General features: G+C 28.7%; 3 non-coding genes across 3 annotated transcripts; all 3 read right to left on the reverse strand.

Moving 5' to 3' along the window:
• Nucleotides 1-1260: 1260 nt before the first annotated feature.
• TRNAN-GUU (transfer RNA asparagine (anticodon GUU)) lies at nucleotides 1261-1333 on the reverse strand. The gene has a single exon. It is a non-coding gene; the product is annotated as a tRNA-Asn (tRNA).
• Nucleotides 1334-1552: 219 nt separating this feature from the next.
• On the reverse strand, nucleotides 1553-1625 carry TRNAN-AUU (transfer RNA asparagine (anticodon AUU)). Its single transcript has one exon. It is a non-coding gene; the product is annotated as a tRNA-Asn (tRNA).
• Nucleotides 1626-1847: 222 nt separating this feature from the next.
• On the reverse strand, nucleotides 1848-1920 carry TRNAN-GUU (transfer RNA asparagine (anticodon GUU)). Its single transcript has one exon. It is a non-coding gene; the product is annotated as a tRNA-Asn (tRNA).
• Between the last annotated feature and the right edge of the window lie 17988 nt (nucleotides 1921-19908).

Consider the following 19908-nt stretch of genomic DNA (forward strand, 5'->3'; position numbering starts at 1 on the left):
GAGCCAAGGAAGCTCAGAAATGAAATGTTCGTCAGGTATTGTGGAAAAACTTTGACTTTTTACGTCACATCCGAGACCTCACAACACCGCTCACGGATGGGCTCGAACCACCAACCTTTCGGTTAACAGCCGAACGCGCTAACCATTGCGCCACGGAAGCCCAAAAATTAAATGGTCGTCGGGTATTGTGGAAACACTTTGGCTTTTTACGTTACATGTGAGATTTCACAACACCGCTCCCGGGTGAGCTCGAACCACCAACCTTTCGGTTAACAGCCGAACGCGCTAACCATTGCGCCACGGAAGCCCAAAAATTAAATGTTCGTCACATATTTTTAAAAAACTCTGAATTTTACGTTACATCTAAGACCTCACAACACCGCTCCCGGATGGGCTCGAACCACCAACCTTTCGGTTAACAGCCGACGGCGTTAACCATTGCGCAACGGAAGCCCAAAGATTAAATGTTCGTCAGGTATTGTGGAAAAACTTTGGATTTTTACGTTACATGTGAGATCTCACAACACCGCTCCCGGGTGGGCGCGAACCACCAACCTTTCGGTTAACAGCCGAACGCGCTAACCATTGCGCCACGGAAGCCCAAAGATTAAATGTTCGTCAGGTATTGTGGAAAAACTTTGACTTTTTACGTCACATCTGAGACTTCACAACACCGCTCGTGGATGGGCTCGAACCACAAAACTTTTGAATAACAGCTGAACGCTCTAACCATTGCGCCACGGAAGACCAAAAATTAAATGTTCGTCAGTTATTTTTAAAAAACTCTGAATTTTACGTTACATGTGAGAGCTCACAACACCGCTCCCGGGTGGGCTCGAACCACCAACCTTTCGGTAAACAGCCGAACGCGCTAACCATTGCGCCACGGAAGCCCAAAGATTAAATGTTCGTCAGGTATTGTGGAAAAACTCTGACTTTTTACGTCACATCTGAGACTTCACAACACCGCTCCCGGATGGGATCGAACCACAAACCTTTCGGTTAACAGCCGAACGCGCTAACCATTGCGCCACGGAAGCCCAAAATTAAATGTTCGTCAGGTATTGTGGAAAAACTTTGGATTTTTACGTCACATCTGAGATTTTACAACACCGCTCACGGATGGGCTCGAACCACCAACCTTTCGGTTAACAGCCGAACGCGCTAACCATTGCGCCACGGAAGCCCAAAAATTAAATGGTCGTCGGGTATTGTGGAAACACTTTGGCTTTTTACGTTACATGTGAGAGCTCACAACACCGCTCCCGGGTGGGCTCGAACCACCAACCTTTCGGTTAACAGCCGAACGCGCTAACCATTGCGCCACGGAAGCCCAAAGATAAAATGTTCGTCAGGTATTGTGGAAAAACTTTGGCTTTTTACGTCACATCTGAGACTTCACAACACCGCTCCCGGATGGGATCGAACCACAAACCTTTCGGTTAACAGCCGAACGCGCTAACCATTGCGCCACGGAAGCCCAAAATTAAATGTTCGTCAGGTATTGTGGAAAACTTTGGATTTTTACGTCACATCTGAGATTTTACAACACCGCTCCCGGGTGGGCTCGAACCACCAACCTTTCGGTTAATAGCCGAACGCGCTAACCATTGCGCCACGGAAGCTCAGAAATGAAATGGTCGTCAGGTATTGTGGAAAAACTTTGACTTTTTACGTCACATCTGAGACCTCACAACACCGCTCCCGGATGGGCTCGAAACCACCAACCTTTCGGTTAACAGCCGAACGCGCTAACCATTGCGCCACGGAAGCCCAAAAATTAAATGGTCGTCGGGTATTGTGGAAACACTTTGGCTTTTTACGTTACATGTGAGAGCTCACAACACCGCTCCCGGGTGGGCTCGAACCACCAACCTTTCGGTTAACAGCCGAACGCGCTAACCATTGCGCCACGGAAGCTCAAAACTTAAATGGTCGTCAGGTATTGTGGAAAAACTTTGACTTTTTACGTCACATCTGAGACCTCACATTAATAACATTTTCAAAATCGACGTTTCTCGACCAGAGAAGCACATTTTGAGAATTTTTACACTATTTTCAAATATAGCCAATGAAACCATTATTTTTTTACTTTTTGCTTTAATTCAAGCAAATGTAACGATATTCATTCAAAAAACTGTTCAAATTCAATTTTCAATAAGAAATCGTTGTCACGGATTTTGTATCTTGAAGAAAAAAAACATGCGATTTTTTCAGTACACTTTTTAATGCATTTTCTTCTGGACAAATTTTTGACCGAATTCAGCTTAATTTCCTATAAAATACTCATTAAAAGTGATTTCATCTCGATTGATCAATAAATAAAAATGTACCTCGATTTTTAATAACATTTTCAAAATCGACGTTTCTCGACCAGAGAAGCACATTTTGAGAATTTTTTCACTATTTTCAAATATAGCCAATGAAACCATTATTTTTTTACTTTTTGCTTTAATTCAAGCAAATGTAACGATATTCATTCAAAAAACTGTTCAAATTAAATTTTCAATAAGAAATCGTTGTCACGGATTTTGTATTTTGAAGAAAAAAACATGCGATTTTTTCGGTACACTTTTTAATGCATTATTTTCTGGACATATTTATGACCCAATTCAGCTTATTTAACTATAAAATACTCATTAAAAGTGATTTCATCTCGATTGATCAATAAATAAAAATGTACCTCGATTTTTAATAACATTTTCAAAATCGACGTTTCTCGACCAGAGAAGCACATTTTGAGAATTTTTTTCACAATTTTCAAAAAAAATCACTGAAACCATAGTTTTTGTACTTTTTGTTTTAATTCATGCAAATGTAACGATATTCATTCAAAAAACTGTTCAAATTCAATTTTCAATAAGAAATCGTTGTCACGGATTTTGTATCTTGAAGAAAAAAACATGCGATTTTTTCGGTACACTTTTGAATGCATATTTTTCTGGACAAATTTTTGACCGAATTTAGCTTATTTACCTATAAAATACTCATTAAAAGTGATTTCATCTCGATTGATCAATAAATAAAAATGTACCTCGATTTTTAATAACATTTTCAAAATCGACGTTTCTCGACCAGAGAAGCACATTTTGAGAATTTTTTTCACTATTTTCAAATATAGCCAATGAAACAATTATTTTTTTACTTTTTGCTTTAATTCAAGCAAATGTAACGATATTCATTCAAAAAACTGTTAAAATTCAATTTTCAATAAGAAATCGTGTTCACGGATTTTGTATCTTGAAGAAAAAAACATGCGATTTTTTCGGTACACTTTTTAATGCATTATTTTCTGGACATATTTATGACCCAATTCAGCTTATTTAACTATAAAATACTCATTAAAAGTGATTTCATCTCGATTGATCAATAAATAAAAATGTACCTCGATTTTTAATAACATTTCCAAAATCGACGTTTCTCGACCAGAGAAGCACATTTTGAGAATTTTTTCACTATTTTCAAAAAAAATCACTGAAACCATTATTTTTGTACTTTTTGCTTTAATTCAAGCAAATGTAACGATATTCATTCAAAAAACTGTTCAAATTCAATTTTCAATAAGAAATCGTTGTCACGGATTTTGTATCTTGAAGAAAAAAAACATGCGATTTTTTCAGTACACTTTTTAATGCATTTTCTTCTGGACAAATTTTTGACCGAATTCAGCTTAATTTCCTATAAAATACTCATTAAAAGTGATTTCATCTCCATTGATCAATAAATAAAAATGTACCTCGATTTTTAATAACATTTTCAAAATCGACGTTTCTCGACCAGAGAAGCACATTTTGAGAATTTTTTTCACTATTTTCAAATATAGCCAATGAAACAATTATTTTTTTACTTTTTGCTTTAATTCAAGCAAATGTAACGATATTCATTCAAAAAACTGTTAAAATTCAATTTTCAATAAGAAATCGTGTTCACGGATTTTGTATCTTGAAGAAAAAAACATGCGATTTTTTCGGTACACTTTTTAATGCATTATTTTCTGGACATATTTATGACCCAATTCAGCTTATTTAACTATAAAATACTCATTAAAAGTGATTTCATCTCGATTGATCAATAAATAAAAATGTACCTCGATTTTTAATAACATTTTCAAAATCGACGTTTCTCGACCAGAGAAGCACATTTTGAGAATTTTTTCACTATTTTCAAAAAAAATCACTGAAACCATTATTTTTGTACTTTTTGCTTTAATTCAAGCAAATGTAACGATATTCATTCAAAAAACTGTTCAAATTCAATTTTCAATAAGAAATCGTTGTCACGGATTTTGTATCTTGAAGAAAAAAAACATGCGATTTTTTCAGTACACTTTTTAATGCATTTTCTTCTGGACAAATTTTTGACCGAATTCAGCTTAATTTCCTATAAAATACTCATTAAAAGTGATTTCATCTCCATTGATCAATAAATAAAAATGTACCTCGATTTTTAATAACATTTTCAAAATCGACGTTTCTCGACCAGAGAAGCACATTTTGAGAATTTTTTCACTATTTTCAAATATAGCCAATGAAACCATTATTTTTTTACTTTTTGCTTTAATTCAAGCAAATGTAACGATATTCATTCAAACAACTGTTCAAATTCAATTTTCAATAAGAAATCGTTGTCACGGATTTTGTATCTTGAAGAAAAAAACATGCGATTTTTTCGGTACACTTTTTAATGCATTATTTTCTGGACATATTTATGACCCAATTCAGCTTATTTAACTATAAAATACTCATTAAAAGTGATTTCATCTCGATTGATCAATAAATAAAAATGTACCTCGATTTTTAATAACATTTTCAAAATCGACGTTTCTCGACCAGAGAAGCACATTTTGAGAATTTTTTCACTATTTTCAAAAAAAATCACTGAAACCATAGTTTTTGTACTTTTTGTTTTAATTCATGCAAATGTAACGATATTCATCAAAAAACTGTTTAAATTCAATTTTCAATAAGAAATCGTTGTTACGGATTTTGTATCTTCAAGAAAAAAACATGCGATTTTTTCGGTACACTTTTGAATGCATTTTTTTCTGGACAAATTTTTGACGGAATTATGCTTATTTACCTATAAAATACTCATTAAAAGTGATTTCATCTCGATTGATCAATAAATAAAAATGTACCTCGATTTTTAATAACATTTTCAAAATCGACGTTTCTCGACCAGAGAAGCACATTTTGAGAATTTTTTCACTATGTTCAAATATAGCCAATGAAACCATTATTTTTTTATTTTTTGCTTTAATTCAAGCAAATGTAACGATATTCATTCAAAAAACTGTTCAAAGTCAATTTTCAATAAGAAATCGTTGTCACGGATTTTGTATCTTGAAGAAAAAAACATGCGATTTTTTCAGTACACTTTTTAATGAATTTTCTTCTGGACAAATTTTTGACCGAATTTAGCTTATTTAAATATAAAATACTCATTAAAAGTGATTTCATCTCGATTGATCAATAAATAAAAATGTACCTCGATTTTTAATAACATTTTCAAAATCGACGTTTCTCGACCAGAGAAGCACATTTTGAGAATTTTTTCATTATTTTCAAATATAATCACTGAAACCATTATTTTTGTACATTTGCTTTAATCCAAGCAAATGTAACGACATTCATTCAAAAAACTGTTCAAATTCAATTTTCAATAAGAAATCGTTGTCACGGATTTTGTATCTTGAAAAAAAAAACATGCGATTTTTGTCTGGACAAATTTTTGACCGAATTCAGCTTAATTATCTATAAAATACTCATTAAAAGTGATTTCATCTCGATTGATCAATAAATAAAAATGTACCTCGATTTTTAATAACATTTTCAAAATCGACGTTTCTCGACCAGAGAAGCACATTTTGAGAATTTTTTCACTATTTTCAAATATAGCCAATGAAACCATTATTTTTTACTTTTTGCTTTAATTCAAGCAAATGTAACGATATTCATTCAAAAAACTGTTCAAATTAAATTTTCAATAAGAAATCGTTGTCATGGATTTTGTATCTTGAAGAAAAAAACATGCGATTTTTTCGGTACACTTTTTAATGCATTATTTTCTGGACATATTTATGACCCAATTCAGCTTATTTAACTATAAAATACTCATTAAAAGTGATTTCATCTCGATTGATCAATAAATAAAAATGTACCTCGATTTTTAATAACATTTTCAAAATCGACGTTTCTCGACCAGAGAAGCACATTTTGAGAATTTTTTCACTATTTTCAAATATAATCACTGAAACCATTATTTTTGTACATTTGCTTTAATCCAAGCAAATGTAACGACATTCATTCAAAAAACTGTTAAAATTCAATTTTCAATAAGAAATCGTGTTCACGGATTTTGTATCTTGAAGAAAAAAAACATGCGATTTTTTTCGGTACACTTTTGAATGCATTTTTTTCTGGACAAATTTTTGACGGAATTATGCTTATTTACCTATAAAATACTCATTAAAAGTGATTTCATCTCGATTGATCAATAAATAAAAATGTACCTCGATTTTTAATAACATTTTCAAAATCGACGTTTCTCGACCAGAGAAGCACATTTTGAGAATTTTTTCACTATTTTCAAATATAATCACGTAAACCATTATTTTTTTACTTTTTGCTTTAATTCAAGCAAATGTAACGATATTCATTCAAGCAAATGTAACGATATTCATTCAAGCAAATGTAACGATATTCATTCAAAAAACTGTTCAAATTCAATTTTCAATAAGAAATCGTTGTCACGGATTTTGTATCTTGAAGAAAAAAAACATGCGATTTTTTCGGTACACTTTTGAATGCATTATTTTCTGGACAAATTTATGACCGAATTCAGCTTAATTATCTATAAAATACAAAGTGATTTCATCTCGATTGATCAATAAATAAAAATGTACCTCAATTTTTAATAACATTTTCAAAATCGACGTTTCTCGGCCAGAGAAGCACATTTTGAGTATTTTTTCACTTTTTTCAAATATAACCACTGAAACCATTATTTTTGTACTTTTTGCTTAAATTCAAGCAAATGTAACGATATTCATTCAAAAAACTGTTTAAATTCACGTTTCAATAAGAAATCGTTGTCACGGATTTTGTATCTTGAAGAAAAAAAAACAAGCGATTTTTTCGGAAAACTTTAAAATGCATTTTTTTCTGTACACATTTTTTACCGAATTCAGCTTAAATATCTTTAAAATACTCATTAAAAGTGATTTCATCTCGATTGATCAATAAATAAAAATGTACCTCGATTTTTAATACCATTTTCAAAATTGACGTTTCTCGGCCAGAGAAGCACATTTTGAGTATTTTTTCACTATTTTCAAATATAACCACTGAAACCATTATTTTTGTACTTTTTGCTTTAATTCAAGCAAATGTAACGATATTCAATCAAAAAACTTTAAATTCAATTTTCAATAAGAAATCGTTGTCACGGATTTTGTATCTTGAAGAAAAAAACATGCGATTTTTTCGGTACACTTTTGAATGCATTATTTTCTGGACAAATTTTTAACCTAATTCAGCTTAAATATCTATAAAATACTCATTAAAAGTGATTTCATCTCGATTGATCAATAAATAAAAATGTACCTCGACTTTTAATAACATTTTCAAAATCGACGTTTCTCGGCCAGAGAAGCATATTTTGAGTATTTTTTCACTTTTTTGAAATATAACCACTAAAACCATTATATTTGTAATTTTTGCTTTAATTCAAGCAAATGTAACGATATTCATTCAAAAAACTGTTTAAATTCAATTTTGAATAAGAAATCGTTGTCACGGATCTTGTAACTTGAAGAAAAAAAACATGCGATTTTTTCGGTACACTTTTGAATGCATTTTTTCTGGACAAATTTTTAACCTAATTCAGCTTAAATATCTATAAAATACTCATTAAAAGTGATTTCATCTCGATTGATCAATAAATAAAAATGTACCTCGATTTTTAATAACATTTTCAAAATCGACGTTTCTCGGCCAGAGAAGCACATTTTGAGTATTTTTTCACTTTTTTCAAATATAACCACTAAAACCATTATTTTTGTACTTTTTGCTTTAATTCAAGCATATGTAACGATATTCATTCAAAAACGGTTTAAATCCAATTTTCAACAAGAAATCGTTGTCACGGATTTTGTATCTTGAAGAAAAAAAACATGCGATTTTTTCGGTACACTTTTGAATGCATTTTTTCTGGACAAATTTTTAACCTAATTCAGCTTAAATATCTATAAAATACTCATTAAAAGTGATTTCATCTCGATTGATCAATAAATAAAAATGTACCTTGATTTTTAATACCATTTTCAAAATTGACGTTTCTCGGCCAGAGAAGCACATTTTGAGTATTTTTTCACTATTTTCAAATATAACCACTGAAACCATTATTTTTGTACTTTTTGCTTTAATTCAAGCAAATGAAACGATATTCAATCAAAAAACTTTTAATTCAATTTTCAATAAGAAATCGTTGTCACGGATCTTGTAACTTGAAGAAAAAAAACATGCGATTTTTTCAGTACACTTTTGAATGCATTTTTTTCTGGACAATTTTTTTACCGAATTCAGCTTAAATATCTATAAAATACTCATTAAAAGTGATTTCATCTCGATTGATCAATAAATAAAAATGTACCTTGATTTTTAATACCATTTTCAAAATCGACGTTTCTCGGCCAGAGTATTTTGAGTATTTTTTCACTATTTTCAAATATAACCACTGAAACCATTATTTTTGTACTTTTTGCTTAAATTCAAGCAAATGTAACGATATTCATTCAAAAAACTGTTTAAATTCAATTTTCAATAAGAAATCGTTGTCACGGATTTTGTATCTTGAAGAAAAAAAAACAAGCGATTTTTTCGGAAAACTTTAAAATGCATTTTTTTCTGTACAAATTTTTTACCGAATTCAGCTTAAATATCTATAAAATACTCATTAAAAGTGATTTCATCTCGATTGATCAATAAATAAAAATGTACCTCGATTTTTAATACCATTTTCAAAATTGACGTTTCTCGGCCAGAGAAGCACATTCTGAGTATTTTTTCACTATTTTCAAATATAACCACTGAAACCATTATTTTTGTACTTTTTGCTTTAATTCAAGCAAATGTAACGATATTCATTCAAAAAACTGTTCAAATTGAATTTTCAATAAGAAATTGTTGTCACGGATCTTGTATCTTGAAGAAAAAAAACATGCGATTTTTTCGGTACACTTTTTAATGCATTTTCTTTTGGACAAATTTTTGACCGAATTCAGCTTTATTACCTATAAAATACTCATTAAAAGTGATTTCATCTCGATTGATCAATAAATAAAAATGAACCGCGATTTTTAATAACATTTTCAAAAACGACGTTTCTCGACCAGAGAAGCACATTTTCCGAATTTTTTCACTATTTTCAAATATAATCACTGAAACCATAGTTTTTGTACTTTTTGCTTTAATTCAAGCAAATGTAACGATATTCATTCAAAAAACTGTTCAAATTCAATTTTCAATAAGAAATCATTGTCACGGATTTTTTATCTTGAAGAAAAAAACATGCGATTTTTTCGGTACGCTTTTTAATGCATTACTTTCTGGACATATTTATGACCCAATTCAGCTTATTTACCTATAAAATACTCATTAAAAGTGATTTCATCTCGATTGATCAATAAGTAAAAATGTACCTCGATTTTTAATAACATTTTCAAAATCGACGTTTTTCGACCAGAGAAGCACATTTTGAGAATTTTTTCACTATTTTCAAATATAATCAATGAAACCATTATTTTTGTACTTTTTGCTTTAATTCAAGCAAATGTAACGATATTCATTCAAAAAACTGTTCAAATTCAATTTTCAATAAGAAATCGTTGTCACGGATTTTGTATCTTGAAGAAAAAAAAATGCTATTTTTTCGGTACACTTTTTAATGCATTTTCTTCTGGACAAATTTTTGACCGAATTCAGCTTAATTACCTATAAAATACAAAGTGATTTCATCTCGATTGATCAATAAATAAAAATGTACCTCGATTTTTAATAACATTTTCAAAATCGACGTTTCTCGACCAGAGAAGCACATTTTGAGATTTTTTTCACAATTTTCAAATATAACCAATGAAACCATTATATTTGTAATTTTTGCTTTAATTCAAGCAAATGTAACGATATTCATTCAAAAAACTGTTTAAATTCAATTTTGAATAAGAAATCGTTGGTACGGAACTTGTAACTTGAAGAAAAAAAACATGCGATTTTTTCGGTACACTTTTGAAAGCATTTTTTTCTGGACAAATTTTTACCGAATTCAGCTTAAATATCTATAAAATACTCATTAAAAGTGATTTCATCTCGATTGATCAATAAATAAAAATGTACCTCGATTTTTAATAACATTTTCAAAATCGACGTTTCTCGGCCAGAGAAGCACATTTTGAGTATTTTTTCACTTTTTTCAAATATAACCACTGAAACCATTATTTTTGTACTTTTTGCTTAAATTCAAGCAAATGTAACGATATTCATTCAAAAAACTGTTTAAATTCACGTTTCAATAAGAAATCGTTGTCACGGATTTTGTATCTTGAAGAAAAAAAAACAAGCGATTTTTTCGGAAAACTTTAAAATGCATTTTTTTCTGTACAAATGTTTTACCGAATTCAGCTTAAATATCTATAAAATACTCATTAAAAGTGATTTCATCTCGATTGATCAATAAATAAAAATGTACCTCGATTTTTAATAACATTTTCAAAATCGACGTTTCTCGGCCAGAGAAGCACATTTTGAGTATTTTTTCACTTTTTTCAAATATAACCACTAAAACCATTATTTTTGTACTTTTTGCTTTAATTCAAGCATATGTAACGATATTCATTCAAAATCTGTTTAAATCCAATTTTCAACAAGAAATCGTTGTCACGGATTTTGTATCTTGAAGAAAAAAAACATGCGATTTTTTCGGTACACTTTTGAATGCATTTTTTTCTGGACAATTGTTTTACCGAATTCAGCTTAAATATCTATAAAATACTCATTAAAAGTGATTTCATCTCGATTGATCAATAAATAAAAATGTACCTTGATTTTTAATACCATTTTCAAAATTGACGTTTCTCGGCCAGAGAAGCACATTTTGAGTATTTTTTCACTATTTTCAAATATAACCACTGAAACCATTATTTTTGTACTTTTTGCTTAAATTCAAGCAAATGTAACGATATTCATTCAAAAAACTGTTTAAATTCAATTTTCAATAAGAAATCGTTGTCACGGATTTTGTATCTTGAAGAAAAAAAAACAAGCGATTTTTTCGGAAAACTTTAAAATGCATTTTTTTCTGTACACATTTTTTACCGAATTCAGCTTAAATATCTATAAAATACTCATTAAAAGTGATTTCATCTCGATTGATCAATAAATAAAAATAAACCTCGATTTTTAATACCATTTTCAAAATTGACGTTTCTCGGCCAGAGAAGCACATTTTGAGTATTTTTTCACTATTTTCAAATATAACCACTGAAACCATTATTTTTGTACTTTTTGCTTAAATTCAAGCAAATGTAACGATATTCATTCAAAAAACTGTTTAAATTCAATTTTCAATAAGAAATCGTTGTCACGGATTTTGTATCTTGAAGAAAAAAAAACAAGCGATTTTTTCGGAAAACTTTAAAATGCATTTTTTTCTTTACACATTTTTTACCGAATTCAGCTTAAATATCTATAAAATACTCATTAAAAGTGATTTCATCTCGATTGATCAATAAATAAAAATGTACCTCGATTTTTAATAACATTTTCAAAATCGACGTTTCTCGACCAGAGAAGCACATTTTGAGAATTATTTCACTATTTTCAAATATAGCCAATGAAACCATTATTTTTTTACTTTTTGCTTTAATTCAAGCAAATGTAACGATATTCATTCAAAAAAATGTTCAAATTCAATTTTCAATAAGAAATCGTTGTCACGGATTTTGTATCTTGAAGAAAAAAAAACAAGCGATTTTTTCGGAAAACTTTAAAATGCATTTTTTTCTTTACACATTTTTTACCGAATTCAGCTTAAATATCTATAAAATACTCATTAAAAGTGATTTCATCTCGATTGATCAATAAATAAAAATGTACCTTGATTTTTAATACCATTTTCTAAATCGACGTTTCTCGGCCAGAGAAGCATATTTTGAGTATTTTTTCACTATTTTCAAATATAACCACTGAAACCATTATTTTTGTACTTTTTGCTTAAATTCAAGCAAATGTAACGATATTCATTCAAAAAACTGTTTAAATTCAATTTTCAATAAGAAATCGTTGTCACGGATTTTGTATCTTGAAGAAAAAAAAACAAGCGATTTTTTCGGAAAACTTTAAAATGCATTTTTTTCTGTACAAATTTTTTACCGAATTCAGCTTAAATATCTATAAAATACTCATTAAAAGTGATTTCATCTTGATTGATCAATAAATAAAAATGTACCTCGATTTTTAATACCATTTTCAAAATTGACGTTTCTCGGCCAGAGAAGCACATTCTGAGTATTTTTTCACTATTTTCAAATATAACCACTGAAACCATTATTTTTGTACTTTTTGCTTTAATTCAAGCAAATTTAACGATATTCATTCAAAAAACTGTTCAAATTGAATTTTCAATAAGAAATTGTTGTCACGGATCTTGTATCTTGAAGAAAAAAAACATGCGATTTTTTCGGTACACTTTTTAATGCATTTTCTTTTGGACAAATTTTTGACCGAATTCAGCTTTATTACCTATAAAATACTCATTAAAAGTGATTTCATCTCGATTGATCAATAAATAAAAATGAACCGCGATTTTTAATAACATTTTCAAAAACGACGTTTCTCGACCAGAGAAGCACATTTTCCGAATTTTTTCACTATTTTCAAATATAATCACTGAAACCATAGTTTTTGTACTTTTTGCTTTAATTCAAGCAAATGTAACGATATTCATTCAAAAAACTGTTCAAATTCAATTTTCAATAAGAAATCATTGTCACGGATTTTTTATCTTGAAGAAAAAAACATGCGATTTTTTCGGTACGCTTTTTAATGCATTACTTTCTGGACATATTTATGACCCAATTCAGCTTATTTACCTATAAAATACTCATTAAAAGTGATTTCATCTCGATTGATCAATAAGTAAAAATGTACCTCGATTTTTAATAACATTTTCAAAATCGACGTTTTTCGACCAGAGAAGCACATTTTGAGAATTGTTTCACTATTTTCAAATATAATCAATGAAACCATTATTTTTGTACTTTTTGCTTTAATTCAAGCAAATGTAACGATATTCATTCAAAAAACTGTTCAAATTCAATTTTCAATAAGAAATCGTTGTCACGGATTTTGTATCTTGAAGAAAAAAAACATGCTATTTTTTCAGTACACTTTTTAATGCATTTTCTTCTGGACAAATTTTTGACCGAATTCAGCTTAATTATCTATAAAATACTCATTAAAAGTGATTTCATCTCGATTGATCAATAAATAAAAATGTACCTCGATCTTTAATAACATTTTCAAAATCGACGTTTCTCGGCCAGAGAAGCACATTTTGAGAATTTTTTCACTATTTTCAAATATAACCACTGAAACCATTATTTTTGTACTTTTTGCATTAATTCATGTAAATGTAACGATATTCATTCAAAAAACTGTTCAAATTCAATTTTCAATAAGAAATCATTGTCATGGATTTTTTATCTTGAAGAAAAAAACATGCGATTTTTTCGGTACGCTTTTTAATGCATTATTTTCTGGACATATTTATGACCCAATTCAGCTTATTTACCTATAAAATACTCATTAAAAGTGATTTCATCTCGATTGATCAATAAGTAAAAATGTACCTCGATTTTTAATAACATTTTCAAAATCGACGTTTTTCGACCAGAGAAGCACATTTTGAGAATTGTTTCACTATTTTCAAATATAATCAATGAAACCATTATTTTTGTACTTTTTGCTTTAATTCATGTAAATGTAACGATATTCATTCAAAAAACTGTTCAAATTCAATTTTCAATAAGAAATCATTGTCATGGATCTTGTATCTTGAAGAAAAAAAACATGCTATTTTTTCAGTACACTTTTTAATGCATTTTCTTCTGGACAAATTTTTGACCGAATTCAGCTTAATTATCTATAAAATACTCATTAAAAGTGATTTCATCTCGATTGATCAATAAATAAAAATGTACCTCGATCTTTAATAACATTTTCAAAATCGACGTTTCTCGGCCAGAGAAGCACATTTTGAGAATTTTTTCACTATTTTCAAATATAACCACTGAAACCATTATTTTTGTACTTTTTGCATTAATTCATGTAAATGTAACGATATTCATTCAAAAAACTGTTCAAATTCAATTTTCAATAAGAAATCATTGTCATGGATTTTTTATCTTGAAGAAAAAAACATGCGATTTTTTCGGTACGCTTTTTAATGCATTATTTTCTGGACATATTTATGACCCAATTCAGCTTATTTACCTATAAAATACTCATTAAAAGTGATTTCATCTCGATTGATCAATAAGTAAAAATGTACCTCGATTTTTAATAACATTTTCAAAATCGACGTTTTTCGACCAGAGAAGCACATTTTGAGAATTGTTTCACTATTTTCAAATATAATCAATGAAACCATTATTTTTGTACTTTTTGCTTTAATTCAAGCAAATGTAACGATATTCATTCAAAAAACTGTTCAAATTCAATTTTCAATAAGAAATCGTTGTCACGGATTTTGTATCTTTAAGAAAAAAAACATGCTATTTTTTCGGTAAACTTTTTAATGCATTTTCTTCTGGACAAATTTTTGACCGAATTCAGCATAATTATCTATAAAATACTCATTAAATGTGATTTCATCTCGATTGATCAATAAATAAAAATGTACCTTGATTTTTAATACCATTTTCAAAATCGACGTTTCTCGGCCAGAGAAGCATATTTTGAGTATTTTTTCACTATTTTCAAATATAACCACTGAAACCATTATTTTTGTACTTTTTGCTTAAATTCAAGCAAATGTAACGATATTCATTCAAAAAACTGTTTAAATTCAATTTTCAATAAGAAATCGTTGTCACGGATTTTGTATCTTGAAGAAAAAAAAACAAGCGATTTTTTCGGAAAACTTTAAAATGCATTTTTTTCTGTACAAATTTTTTACCGAATTCAGCTTAAATATCTATAAAATACTCATTAAAAGTGATTTCATCTCGATTGATCAATAAATAAAAATGTACCTCGATTTTTAATACCATTTTCAAAATCGACGTTTTTCGACCAGAGAAGCACATTTTGAGAATTGTTTCACTATTTTCAAATATAATCAATGAAACCATTATTTTTGTACTTTTTGCTTTAATTCAAGCAAATGTAACGATATTCATTCAAAAAACTGTTCAAATTCAATTTTCAATAAGAAATCGTTGTCACGGATTTTGTATCTTTAAGAAAAAAAACATGCTATTTTTTCGGTAAACTTTTTAATGCATTTTCTTCTGGACAAATTTTTGACCGAATTCAGCTTAATTATCTATAAAATACTCATTAAATGTGATTTCATCTCGATTGATCAATAAATAAAAATGTACCTTGATTTTTAATACCATTTTCAAAATCGACGTTTCTCGGCCAGAGAAGCATATTTTGAGTATTTTTTCACTATTTTCAAATATAACCACTGAAACCATTATTTTTGTACTTTTTGCTTAAATTCAAGCAAATGTAACGATATTCATTCAAAAAACTGTTTAAATTCAATTTTCAATAAGAAATCGTTGTCACGGATTTTGTATCTTGAAGAAAAAAAAACAAGCGATTTTTTCGGAAAACTTTAAAATGCATTTTTTTCTGTACAAATTTTTTACCGAATTCAGCTTAAATATCTATAAAATACTCATTAAAAGTGATTTCATCTCGATTGATCAATAAATAAAAATGTACCTCGATTTTTAATACCATTTTCAAAATTGACGTTTCTCGGCCAGAGAAGCACATTCTGAGTATTTTTTCACTATTTTCAAATATAACCACTGAAACCATTATTTTTGTACTTTTTGCTTTAATTCAAGCAAATGTAACGATATTCATTCAAAAAACTGTTCAAATTCAATTTTCAATAAGAAATTGTTGTCACGGATCTTGTATCTTGAAGAAAAAAAACATGCGATTTTTTCGGTACACTTTTTAATGCATTTTCTTTTGGACAAATTTTTGACCGAATTCAGCTTTATTACCTATAAAATACTCATTAAAAGTGATTTCATCTCGATTGATCAATAAATAAAAATGTACCGCGATTTTTAATAACATTTTCAAAAACGACGTTTCTCGACCAGAGAAGCACATTTTCCGAATTTTTTCACTATTTTCAAATATAATCACTGAAACCATAGTTTTTGTACTTTTTGCTTTAATTCAAGCAAATGTAACGATATTCATTCAAAAAACTGTTCAAATTCAATTTTCAATAAGAAATCATTGTCACGGATTTTTTATCTTGAAGAAAAAACATGCGATTTTTTCGGTACGCTTTTTAATGCATTATTTTCTGGACATATTTATGACCCAATTCAGCTTATTTACCTATAAAATACTCATTAAAAGTGATTTCATCTCGATTGATCAATAAGTAAAAATGTACCTCGATTTTTAATAACATTTTCAAAATCGACGTTTTTCGACCAGAGAAGCACATTTTGAGAATTTTTTCACTATTTTCAAATATAATCAATGAAACCATTATTTTTGTACTTTTTGCTTTAATTCAAGCAAATGTAACGATATTCATTCAAAAAACTGTTCAAATTCAATTTTCAATAAGAAATCGTTGTCACGGATTTTGTATCTTGAAGAAAAAAAAATGCTATTTTTTCGGTACACTTTTTAATGCATTTTCTTCTGGACAAATTTTTGACCGAATTCAGCTTAATTACCTATAAAATACAAAGTGATTTCATCTCGATTGATCAATAAATAAAAATGTACCTCGATTTTTAATAACATTTTCAAAATCGACGTTTCTCGACCAGAGAAGCACATTTTGAGAATTTTTTCACAATTTTCAAATATAACCAATGAAACCATTATTTTTGTACTTTTTGCTTTAATTCAAGCAAATTTAACGATATTCATTCAAAAAACTGTTCAAATTCAATTTTCAATAAGAAATTGTTGTCACGGATCTTGTATCTTGAAGAAAAAAACATGCTATTTTTTCAGTACACTTTTTAATGCATTTTCTTCTGGACAAATTTTTGACCGAATTCAGCTTAATTATCTATAAAATACTCATTAAAAGTGATTTCATCTCGATTGATCAATAAATAAAAATGTACCTCGATCTTTAATAACATTTTCAAAATCGACGTTTCTCGGCCAGAGAAGCACATTTTGAGAATTTTTTCACTATTTTCAAATATAACCACTGAAACCATTATTTTTGTACTTTTTGCATTAATTCATGTAAATGTAACGATATTCATTCAAAAAACTGTTCAAATTCAATTTTCAATAAGAAATCATTGTCATGGATTTTTTGTCTTGAAGAAAAAAACATGCGATTTTTTCGGTACGCTTTTTAATGCATTATTTTCTGGACATATTTATGACCCAATTCAGCTTATTTACCTATAAAATACTCATTAAAAGTGATTTCATCTCGATTGATCAATAAGTAAAAATGTACCTCGATTTTTAATAACATTTTCAAAATCGACGTTTTTCGACCAGAGAAGCACATTTTGAGAATTGTTTCACTATTTTCAAATATAATCAATGAAACCATTATTTTTGTACTTTTTGCTTTAATTCAAGCATATGTAACGATATTCATTCAAAAACTGTTTAAATCCAATTTTCAACAAGAAATCGTTGTCACGGATTTTGTATCTTGAAGAAAAAAAACATGCGATTTTTTCGGTACACTTTTGAATGCATTTTTTTCTGGACAATTTTTTTACCGAATTCAGCTTAAATATCTATAAAATACTCATTAAAAGTGATTTCATCTCGATTGATCAATAAGTAAAAATGTACCTCGATTTTTAATAACATTTTCAAAATCGACGTTTCTCGGCCAGAGAAGCACATTTTGAGAATTTTTTCACTATTTTCAAATATAATCATTGAAACCATTATTTTTGTACTTTTTGCTTTAATTCAAGCAAATGTAACGATATTCATTCAAAAAACTGTTCAAATTCAATTTTCAATAAGAAATCGTTGTCACGGATTTTGTATCTTGAAGAAAAAAACATGCTATTTTTTCGGTACACTTTTTAATGCATTTTCTTCTGGACAAATTTTTGACCGAATTCAGCTTAATTACCTATAAAATACAAAGTGATTTCATCTCGATTGATCAATAAATAAAAATGTACCTCGATTTTTAATAACATTTTCAAAATCGACGTTTCTCGACCAGAGAAGCACATTTTGAGAATTTTTTTCACTATTTTCAAATATAGCCAATGAAACAATTATTTTTTTACTTTTTGCTTTAATTCAAGCAAATGTAACGATATTCATTCAAAAAACTGTTAAAATTCAATTTTCAATAAGAAATCGTGTTCACGGATTTTGTATCTTGAAGAAAAAAACATGCGATTTTTTCGGTACACTTTTTAATGCATTATTTTCTGGACATATTTATGACCCAATTCAGCTTATTTAACTATAAAATACTCATTAAAAGTGATTTCATCTCGATTGATCAATAAATAAAAATGTACCTCGATTTTTAATAACATTTTCAAAATCGACGTTTCTCGACCAGAGAAGCACATTTTGAGAATTTTTTCACTATTTTCAAAAAAAATCACTGAAACCATTATTTTTGTACTTTTTACTTTAATTCAAGCAAATGTAACGATATTCATTCAAAAAACTGTTCAAATTCAATTTTCAATAAGAAATCGTTGTCACGGATTTTGTATCTTTAAGAAAAAAAACATGCTATTTTTTCGGTAAACTTTTTAATGCATTTTCTTCTGGACAAATTTTTGACCGAATTCAGCTTAATTATCTATAAAATACTCATTAAATGTGATTTCATCTCGATTGATCAATAAATAAAAATGTACCTTGATTTTTAATACCATTTTCAAAATCGACGTTTCTCGGCCAGAGAAGCATATTTTGAGTATTTTTTCACTATTTTCAAATATAACCACTGAAACCATTATTTTTGTACTTTTTGCTTAAATTCAAGCAAATGTAACGATATTCATTCAAAAAACTGTTTAAATTCAATTTTCAATAAGAAATCGTTGTCACGGATTTTGTATCTTGAAGAAAAAAAAACAAGCGATTTTTTCGGAAAACTTTAAAATGCATTTTTTTCTGTACAAATTTTTTACCGAATTCAGCTTAAATATCTATAAAATACTCATTAAAAGTGATTTCATCTCGATTGATCAATAAATAAAAATGTACCTCGATTTTTAATACCATTTTCAAAATTGACGTTTCTCGGCCAGAGAAGCACATTCTGAGTATTTTTTCACTATTTTCAAATATAACCACTGAAACCATTATTTTTGTACTTTTTGCTTTAATTCAAGCAAATGTAACGATATTCATTCAAAAAACTGTTCAAATTCAATTTTCAATAAGAAATTGTTGTCACGGATCTTGTATCTTGAAGAAAAAAAACATGCGATTTTTTCGGTACACTTTTTAATGCATTTTCTTTTGGACAAATTTTTGACCGAATTCAGCTTTATTACCTATAAAATACTCATTAAAAGTGATTTCATCTCGATTGATCAATAAATAAAAATGTACCGCGATTTTTAATAACATTTTCAAAAACGACGTTTCTCGACCAGAGAAGCAC

Source organism: Phalangium opilio, unplaced genomic scaffold (genome assembly GCF_054372755.1).
Source record: "Phalangium opilio isolate 3A_F unplaced genomic scaffold, DU_Popi_V2 ptg000352l_1, whole genome shotgun sequence".
Lineage (NCBI taxonomy): Eukaryota > Metazoa > Arthropoda > Arachnida > Opiliones > Phalangiidae > Phalangium > Phalangium opilio.